The sequence below is a fragment of the Siniperca chuatsi genome, linkage group LG15 (genome assembly GCF_020085105.1).
Source record: "Siniperca chuatsi isolate FFG_IHB_CAS linkage group LG15, ASM2008510v1, whole genome shotgun sequence".
NCBI lineage: Eukaryota > Metazoa > Chordata > Actinopteri > Centrarchiformes > Sinipercidae > Siniperca > Siniperca chuatsi.
In genome coordinates, this window is record NC_058056.1 from 29,333,828 (window position 1) to 29,344,578 (window position 10,751).

The 10,751-nt window shown below is 43.3% G+C and overlaps 1 protein-coding gene across 4 annotated transcripts in view; it reads right to left on the reverse strand.

Moving 5' to 3' along the window:
- mipol1 (mirror-image polydactyly 1) overlaps positions 1–5,073 on the reverse strand; it is a 77,005-nt gene extending 71,932 nt beyond the window's left edge. For 2 of the 4 annotated variants that reach the window (XM_044166179.1, XM_044166180.1), the window contains exon 1: positions 4,869–5,054. The gene's annotated coding sequence lies outside the window, so the exon portion shown is untranslated. Of the gene's footprint in view, positions 1–4,868 lie in introns of all 4 variants that reach the window. The other 2 variants (XM_044166182.1, XM_044166181.1) reach the window with 2 other exon arrangements.
- Positions 5,074–10,751: the final 5,678 nt, after the last annotated feature.

The window sequence follows — 10,751 nt, forward strand, 5'->3', positions numbered from 1 at the left end:
GTTATATTTGTTGTTACAGGTGTAACAGTAACGATAAATCGATTAAAGATAAGTGGAACAGTTATATTTGTTACAGGTGTAACAGTAACGGTAAATCGATTAAAGATAAGTGGAACAGTTATATTTGTTGTTACAGGTGTAACAGTAACGATAAATCGATTAAAGATCAAAGGAACAGTTATATTTGTTGTTGTTACAGGTGTAACAGTAACGATAAATCGATTAAAGATCAAAGGAACAGTTATATTTGTTGTTACAGGTGTAACAGTACCGAGAAATCGATTAAAGATCAAAGGAACAGTTATATTTGTTGTTGTTACAGGTGTAACAGTAACGATAAATCGATTAAAGATCAAAGGAACAGTTATATTTGTTGTTACAGGTGTAACAGTAACGATAAATCGATGAAAGATAAAAGGAACAGTTATATTTGTTGTTACAGGTGTAACAGTAACGATAAATCGATTAAAGATAAGTGGAACAGTTATATTTGTTGTTACAGGTGTAACAGTAACGGTAAATCGATTAAAGATAAAAGGAACAGTTATATTTGTTACAGGTGTAACAGTAACGATAAATCGATTAAAGATAAGTGGAACAGTTATATTTGTTACAGGTGTAACAGTAACGATAAATCGATTAAAGATAAAAGGAACAGTTATATTTGTTGTTACAGGTGTAACAGTACCGATAAATCGATTAAAGATAAAAGGAACAGTTATATTTGTTGTTACAGGTGTAACAGTACCGATAAATCGATTAAAGATCAAAGGAACAGTTATATTTGTTGTTACAGGTGTAACAGTACCGATAAATCGATTAAAGATCAAAGGAACAGTTATATTTGTTGTTACAGGTGTAACAGTACCGATAAATCGATTAAAGATCAAAGGAACTCTTATCTCTCTGACTTGTTGCTCAGTTGTTGCTGCAGGTTACTGATCTTCTTCTTTGCTCTCTGCAGAGCAAACTGAACATCGTCAGCTCTGCTGCCGGTGATGAACGTGCTGGACGCCATCGACACACCGTCACCTCACTGAAAACACGCCTGATCGTCTCCATGACAACCAGTACACTCTACACCACCTCACAGCACTTCCAGGTCACACAGGTGGAGGAGGGCTGTGATTGGCTGACAGCCAGAGACTCTGAACCATCAGCAGGTTAAATAATGATGAGCTCACAGCATCAGGTGAGTCAGGTTTGGGTTTCAGGGTTCAGAATAAAATATAAACGGTTGTTTTTCTTCAACTGAAATCATTTCTCGTCTACCAGCAGCAGAATTTATTTCTTCCTGGTTTTCTTTTTGTTTCCATTTCAGACAATATCTTATTTATATATTGTAAATGTTTTATATTGTTGTTTATGTATTTATGTGTTCACTGCCATCAGATGTATTTCACACAAATGAAATGAGCAGTTTATTGCCTCAGCTTTCTGTGTTACATGTTTGACTGAAATTAAGAGTTTTGTTAATGGAGATCAATGTGTGGATGCTTCTTTACATTTACACCTGTATATAATCTACATGTACATGATATTACATTTCATGTCATTACAGTTACAGTGTATGTTTGGTACATATTTGAGTTAATGTCGTATCTTCAGTCTCTATTCTCAATTTTTATTTCATTATATTTTCTATTTACATAATTAAATTAAAGCCAAACTTCATGTCATGTTTCAAACATGAACATAACTTTAACTCCTGATTTGATTGGTGACAGTTTTGTGGCTTGTCCTCAAACATCACAGTGACATTACTAATGACCCTCTACCCTGATTGGCTGACAGTCCAGCTGGCCCCACCCTCTCTGTGACATAATAAACCTGATTACACCTAGAAAGGTTAGAGAATAAACATCATTAGTTTCTCCAGCTGTGACATCAAACTGAGGGGCTGTTCTGATTGGTTTGTTTGAACCTCCACAAGGTTTTCTATAATAAACCCAGAAGAAGACGCACTAAAGACACATTTATTGATTGTTTATTTATTATTAAACATTTTAAATAAATCAGATAATAAACTGTTGTCACGTTTTCTGTGTCTCAGCGTCCTGCAGCAGTTTGTCCAGCAGGACGACGTCCACTCGATGTTTCATCACAAACTGTCCGTTCAGGTGGAAGACAGGTATGTCCCACCTGTACCTGTCCAACCAGTGTCTGTTCTCTGGAAGACTGATGTCTACCTGCTGCAAGAAAAACTGACAGAGAGAGAGAGAGAGAGACAGGTCAGACAGACAGACGGGCAGAGCAGTAAAACGTCTCTCTTTTGGATTTAAATAGAAACGGAAACTCAACGTTCTTCCAGAACTTTCTGTACAAATTAAGCATTTAGAAACTTTGTCTTTGTTGAAGTTTGTCAACACTGACAGTTAAACAGGAAGTTTTCTTCTTCACTGATCGGTCTCTTTGACAGGAGAATATTTTCTAAAAAGAAAACTGCTTTCTTTCTTCTTGTTTGGTTCAGCGGACGGACTTTGTGTCAGAGACACCTGGATGGAAACACTTTGACAGAAGAATCTGATGGATCCTCACTAAGAGGACTAAACACTCGGGTGCTCAGGTAACACCGAACTGAGGAGGAATTTGTGGTTTAAATGTTTGAGTGTGAACATTTGTCAGAGTCTCACGCGGTGTTTGAACGGTTCCAGCACTTCTTTAGCTTCATCACACAGAGGACACGGATCCTACAGAGACAAACATCAATATTTAATGTTATTATAATGATTATACGCAGGACGTACTTCAGTATTTAACACAGTGACAACAGAGATACAGAGAAGTTTAGTTTGCTGAACATCGGAAACAAACAGCTGTTTCTATTGTTTCTTTATTAAAACTCTAAAAGTGCAAACTGAACATTTGGATGGATTTATTTTTAACACTGACCACAGAAGTAATGAATTGTTACAATCAGCAGATTTCGTATTAACATTAAGTGTAAATAAAGACAGAGACGAGGTTGATGACGTGATGGACAGTCTGTGGTGTTTCAGTCAGATTCGAGGTTTTACTGTTACCTTAGTAAACAGAGTGAGAGTGGGTAAAGTGTCGGTAGAAAACAGTCGGAGGAGCTGCAGAGCTGCAGGTCGACTCAGAGGAAAAGCCTTCAGGAAAAACATTTGATCTGAGAACACAAACACAAACAAACTGTTACTGACCTCGACAGTCCACACTGAACCAGACTATCCACCGAGCTGCCGGCCGACCAATCGCAGAGCAGGAGGGAGGATGACGATGAAATACCAGCTGAACTTGAGGGAACGTTTTTTTAGAAATGAGACGTCTTCCTCTGAAGCTACGGCAGTTTGATGACGACCACAGATGGATTTGTTGTTTCTTTAAATGTCACTTAAATAAATGTAAAGAAATTAAAGTTTGCTTAAAACAGACAAACACTTTTTGAAGGTATTTGAACTGTATTTTCACCATATGGAGGTTGTGATGTCACTGCTACAAACCACACTGAGGAACACTTTTGTGTAAAAAATGTTAATTATCTTTTTGTCTTGTTAATCACCTGACTGAGGTTTTATTTAGCATCTTACACGTCTACACGTGGACTGCCTCACTATTCAAGATGTAGTTTGCATCAGGCAAGGACGGATAACAGCAACACTAATAATAATAATAATAATAATAATAATAATATCCTTACAACGTGCTGTACTCTGATTGGATTAAAATGTAAATATGTAGCTAATGTTTTACAGTGTAAGGATGATTGAAATGTCATTTTACGGTGAGTGTTGCAATATAAAGGCCCCTATAATTATTAAATGATGAAGAAAAAAAAAAGTTATTTATATTTTTGGCTGCCGGCCAGTGAAAATATACAAGGAGCCGGTAAATGTTGGCCACTACACTGCTCATAAGATAGCCAAAGAAGAGCTACCTTTTACTAAATTTAAGTCCATTAAAAAACATGTATCTGTACCTTTATTCCTGTTTACAGTCACGTACATCATATGTTAAGAAATTACCAATGTGTATGCGAACTGACAAAAAAAGGTAACACTTAAAATGAATTAGTGCGCCTGGTCCCGCCCCCGAGCGCTGATTGGACAGTTGATAGTTTTTTAGTTTGGCATCTATGAGTCTTCTTCCTAAAAAGAAAACGCTCCTCTCGCCTCCTCGTGGAAACTAACGGCAGCTGTCTGCTGCCCTCTGCTGGACAACACGTTGATTTTAATGAAAAACTTTTCATTCGGTTATTAAAAGACAAAAAAGAACATTCAGCTGACTTTAGTTAGCCAGGATCTGCTGCTGTTGTGATGTTAGCTGTAGCAGCAGGAGAGTTGTGAGCGTCGCTGTCTGGAGCTGCTGTGCTGCTCTGGGAAACCGTCTCGGCCTCTCTGGCTGTTAGCTTAGCAGCAGCAGCTGTAGCGACAGTTTGCTAACCCACAACCTAGCTGAGCTAGCCCCCGACATAGCTGATGCTAGCCCCCGACATAGCTGAGCTAGCCCCCGACATAGCTGAGCTAGCCCCCGACATAGCTGACGTTAGTTACATTACTTGCATGGTACTGGATTTCTCCGCACAGCCCTCCTTTAATTATGACACAGTACATGCAGACATTAAATAAGCAGATCCATTTATCAAAGTGTGTTGTTTATCTTATTTCTGTTTGTTCATTTTGAATATTCCGTCGTTAGATTCATTCAACACACACAGTAAGTTAAGTGAAGTGAATAACGCGTGACCTCAAAACTCGTGAACCCGTTTTTTTCCCGTGTTCAGTCGGGCTCCGTTAGCCTGTTAGCTGACCTGTTAGCTGACCTGTTAGCTGACCTGTTAGCTGACCTGTTAGCTGACCTAAATACCGCCACCGGTTCTACAGACCCGAACCTGCCGGTAAACTCACCGTGTCCCGCTGAACAGTCCCGGTTCTCTCCCGGAGGAAAATCCGCTGAAATCTTCTGATTCCGGTGTTTTAACAGAAGTTTCTGTTAAAGTTTGATGGAAATTTAGAGCCAACGAGACAAAAACAAACACTGCTGCTCTTCTTCTTCTACGCCGTTTAATGGCGGTTGGCAAACAGCCTTTAGGTGCATTACCGCCACCTTCTGGATCAGAACGGTTACTATTTTATTACATTAAATGATGCTAACAATTCCTGTGCTTTCTAAAAATCTGAAAATACCAGTTTCCTACATCACCTGAACTCCTCTGCAACATCTCTAACACCTAATGCCGTGATTCCTTTGACGTGTCTGTCTTGTTGATATCGAGGACAATATAAAAAGACTTGCCCCACCGTTTCTACCTGTAGCATGTTTATTCATTATGTTTAATGTACTGTTCAGACCGGTGTGACCAATCCTCCTCCTTTCTATTTCTCTTGCTTCCTGTCATTTCTCCTACTGTACTAGTAGAATCTGCCCTTATTTCCTCTGTCCCACTCTTCCTGCCATTTCTTTTTCATTTCTGATTTGATTATACTTTTGATCTCAGCCTTGCTATATTTTACAACCATACTTATTTCTCTTTTTCTTATTGCTCCTTTTGCATATTTATGTGCCAGCTCATTTCCATCCCCACCAATATGTGCAGGAATCCACATGAATTTAATTTCTATTCCTGCCCTCTTAATTCAGAATTGACTGCATGTATTTAATACTACTCATCAATCAGACCCTATCAAAGCTTTGCTTCTGTATACACTGCTAGGTTATCACTAACCCTTTTATTTGACATTACATTTAATTCTGGAATAATAAACGCCATCCCAACTCTATTGTCCAATGTTTTAGAAGTATCTGTGTATACTTTAACATACCCTGCATACTTTCCTTCGTTGTATTTACTGACTTCATGTTGATTGTATATTTCCCTTTTTTCCTTCTTTAACAGGTTTAAATCGACCGTTACTTCTTCTGGAGTCCATATTGGGACAACAGAGAACGGACCAGTGGGGCTTAACATTATGTCTGCTATTCCTATCTCTTTGACCTTATTCTCTATTGTCCAATGAAAGCTCTTTCTGTCCTTTTTCCTTCTCTTGACATGGTTTTAATACACTCTGAGCCAGAGGACTTTCATTGTGTCCCTTTAAGTTTGCCCAATATGTTAATGCTAGCTGTGTTCTTCTTATTTCAAAGGCATTTCATCCATTTCCAGCTGTAACGCTGGTATTTTCCATGTAAGCTTCTTGTCAAACCAAACCCCTAAATACTTGAAACAATCTACTCTAAGTTTTTTCCAAATAATTTAAGACTGATTTGATCATCTATTTTCTTTTTCGTAAAAAAAAACAACAACTCGTCTTTACAACTGAAAATCTACAACCCCATTCCCAGTGCCTCTGCTTTCTCTATTGTTTGTTGTAACTTCCTAACTATGAACGCTATATTTTTACCCCTTTTCCACACAACCCCATCGTCTGCAAATAATGAGACCCCAATCAACCTATCTACACAGCTAAATATTTAATTGATATTGGACTTTCTATACTACCTTGAGGGGTTCTACTGAGTAATTCCCACTAAAATCTTTTCCTGTTCTTACTGCTATCATCCTATCAGTTAATACATCTATATATTTTTTTATATCTATAGTCTTTTCTTGCTCTGAGCAGTCAATATCATAGGCTAGCAGCAGAACTAGTTTACAATAAAGTTTAACTGTGTATTTAATTTAGGCTGGGACCACCAGCTTCTTAATCTCTGTCTGCATCTCCACCGCAGACAGAGAACGCCGCCCGGAGACGAAGGCCGCAAACCTGTAATAAGAAAAAATGACACACAATAACATCTATAATGTAACAACATGACAAACACTGAAATGTCTTCAGAAAGGTCTTCCAGGCACATCAAACTCAGACCGCTTTAACATAAAACACGTACTGTGATGCGCTGCTGGCTCCTGAAGGCATCCTGCAAGTTCACAAAGACAAGTTAAACCTGTCGCCACTCTTTTCATTGTATTGTATGAATCAGACCGAAGGACTCCACCTGGTTGGCCGTCAGTGGGGACGGAGACCCAGTCCTCTCTCGCTCCTTCTGGTGGGAGGCGGCCAGATTGACAGCGTAGCTCACGTCGTTCTCCAGGAGCCAGGACCTCCAGGACCTTCCACCGGCTCAGGATGAGGGTGGCGTTGGCGGGGTCGCCACCCTCGAAGGAGACGTGGGCCCAAACCTCAGCATCCACCTCCTCAGGCTTCTTCGCCCTGTATGGTGTTTGGCCCCCGGCTACCTGCTGGGGGCCGAGGGCCCCTATAAGGGGCCTCCTGAATGTAGGATGTTCCATCTAAACAGAGAAAATTAACATGACAGAGGGCGGCGGTACAGCTTCAAGAGGAGGAAGGAACAGGAAATGATGACATCTCGTGACAGTCAGCAGTTTATTGAAAGTTCCTTCTCTGATTGGAAAACAGGAGCATCTATAATATGACAGGACGACACAGACACCAGATCTCTGTCTGGATATCAGACTGTTACTCAGAGCAGCGGCGCCATGTTGTCACAGATGTTCCGACATTAAATATTGGACAAGGCAAGACCCCTGACAACCCCTCTAGCGAAGTGACAGTCACACCATCCTGATCCTGAACTGTCTGTAGCTGTAAGCCACTTGAGGAGTGGACTGCCACTGATGTTCAAGTGCAGCTGGATGAACACCACCAGAAAAAGTATCTCCAGCAGCATCAGTCTACACGCCCATGTGATAGCTTGCATCCTGTCCAGGCTGTGGAGGTTCTGCATAGCCATGTTCAGACTTTACTAGTGAGCTTGAGATGAAACTGCTTGACTGTCACATCTCAGTGCACACGCTCATTGTGGATGGCCAAATTGATGACTTGATTCTTGGAAGCGACATCATAAAAGATCTCATTCGTGTGTTGAATTCTGGTAATTGGTGGAGAAAATGTCCCTGTCAGATCAGGCATCTGGTGAGGAGGAAGCCCTGCTGCAGCTGTTGGACAAATGGAGAGGCAGTGAAATCCCTGACAAAGTGGGCACTGTCATACTGAAACATGCTGTAACTTTGGAGCCCATGAAGGAACATTGGAACAACCCTGTTGTGGGATCATCTGCCTAGCCATATGTGCCTCTCTGCTGGCAGCACAGCCATTGTGGAGTCACGTGAGTCACGGACAGTGCCAAGGACGGTTATGGTGGGACGAATTCTGACACCATTGTGGGGTGATGGATGGGTTCCAGTGAGAATCATTAACCCCTCCAATGAGCCAGTGACTCTGAGACGCAACTGCAAGATTGTGTCTCAAGGCATGTCTCTCTGTGCGGCACTTGAGGACTTTGACAGTGACTACTTGTGTGTGAATGACCCAACTGACATTGTGAAATGCACTGTGATCAGGACTGTTAACAAGACTGATGCAGTGAGAAGAGCTTGACTGTTGACTCAGAGTATCCTACACCCGGACCTAGCAGTTCTGCTCTGTGACTTAGGACTGCAGAATATTGACATTGACTCAAATCATCTGTCTCCATTCTGGAAGGCAAAGCTTGTTGATCTGCTGGCCAACTACGAGTCCATCTTCTCCTGTCACAGTTTGGACTGTGGAAAAGCCAAAGACTTTGTTCACCGCATCCAGCTGAGTGACAGCAGACCCTTCAGACTGCCATATCATCGGCTGTCCCCTTCACACTATGGGAAGCTGTGCATGGATTTGAATGAAATGGAGGAACAAGACATTATAAGGAAGTCTAAGAGAGTATGCGCTCCCACTTGTCCTGGTTTGGAAGAAGAACGGTGATGCGTAGCTTTGCACAGATTTTTGCAGGCTGACAATGATGCACATCCTTTGCCTCACAAGGCCAAAGCTTTGGCTGCTCTTGGAGGGAATGCTTTCTTCTCAACCATGGACTTGACCTTTGGATACTACAATGTGGAGGTCCATGAGGAGGACAAGAAGTTCACGGCATTTACCTCTCCTTTTGGGCTGTACAAATACAACAGGCATCCGCAGGGACTTTGCAACAGCCTAGCCACATTCATGAGTATGATGATGGCCATCTTCGGAGATCAGAACTTCTTCAGCCTCCTGTGTTACCTAGATGACATCCTTGTCTTTGCTCCCACCAAACAACTGGCTCTGCAAAGTCTGGAGATGGTGTTTGAGAAGTAAAAGGTGCACAACCTGAAGCTAGCTCCCAAAAAGTGACACCTCATGCAGTCATCTGTGAAATTCCTGGGGCACATTGTGAGCAAGGATGGCATCTCCACTGACCCGGAGAAGGTCAAAGTTATTGCTGAACTGAGTGAGGATGGCATCTCCACTGATAAGGCCGGGTATGGTTAAGGTCACAGGAAGTTTTCCTGCCTGTGGCGCCTGTGGTGCATTGTGAGGATGAGTCTTCCGCTAAGGTGCTTTTGTTTGACCAGATGGGAGACACTGTCCAAGATGGCGTGTAGTTTGGCCAGCATCCTCCTCTCTGACACCACCGCCAGAGAGTCCAGCTCCACCCCCACAATCACCCCACAGTCACTGGCCTTACGGATCAGTTTGTTGAGTCTGTTAGCGTCCGCTACCCTCAGCCTGCTGCCCCAGCATGCAACACCATACAGGACAGCACTGGCCACCACAGACTCCTAAAACATCCTCAGCATCGTCCGGCAGATGTTGAAGGACCTCAGCCTCCTCAGAAACTAGAGGCGGCTCTGGCCCTTCCTGTAAACAGCTTGAGTGTTCTCAGCCCAGTCCAGTTTATTGTCCATGTGTACTCCCAGGTACTTGTAGTCCTCTACCATGTCCACACTGACCCCCTGGATGGAAACCTCAGTCTCATCACCACTGCTGATACATCTCACCACAGCAGAGTCATCAGAAAACTTCTGAAGGTGGCAGGACTCTGTGTGGTAGCTGAAGTCCGTGGTGTAGATGGTGAAGTGGAAGGGAGAGAGGACGGTCCCCTGAGGGGCCCCAGTGTTGCTGACCATGCTGTCCAACACACAGTGCTGCAGGCGCACATGCTGTGGTCTGCCAGTCAGGTAGTCCACAATCCAGGACACAAGGGGGGCATCCACCTGCATCGCTGCCAGCTTCTCACCCAGCAGGGCAGGCCGGATGTGTTGAAGGCACTGGAGAAGTCAAAAAACATGATCCTCACCCTGCTTGCCGGCTTGTCCAGGTGGGTGTAGATGCAGTTCAGCAGGAATATGATGGCATCTCCCAGCCGGGGCTGGTAGGCGAACTGAAGGGGGTCCAGGAGGGGTCTGATGGGCCGCAGCTGTTCCAGCACCAGTCTCTCCAGGGTCTTCATTATGTGGGAGGTCAGTGCCACCGGTCTGTAGTCCTTGGAGCCACTGGGACGCGGCGTCTTTGGCACAGGAACGAGGCAAGATGTCTTCCACAGAATAGGGAACCTTTGAAGACTCAGGCTCAGGTTGAAGACATGTTGAAAGACTAGGCCTAGACTGCCAGGAGACTTCCCATGATGCACCTCTTTCCTCTCTCCTCCTCTCCCTCTCCATCTGTGTGCATGTTTATCCCATTACTGCATGTTACTAACTCGACATCTTCTCTCTCCCCCGTAGTTCTGTGCTTTCTCGCTCTCTCTCTCTCCTCCTGTCGCTTTCAGCAGGTATTTCTGCCTCCAGAGCTGCAGAGTCTGGATCTGTGGTTGTAGGCCACCTGCTGCCCCCATGTTCCTGCAGAGTCTGGATCTGTGGTTGTGGGCCACCTGCTGCCCCCGTGTTCCTGCAGAGTCTGGATCTGTGGTTGTGGGCCTCCTGCTGCCCCGTGTGTTCCTGCAGAGTCTGGATCTGTGGTTGTGGGCCACCT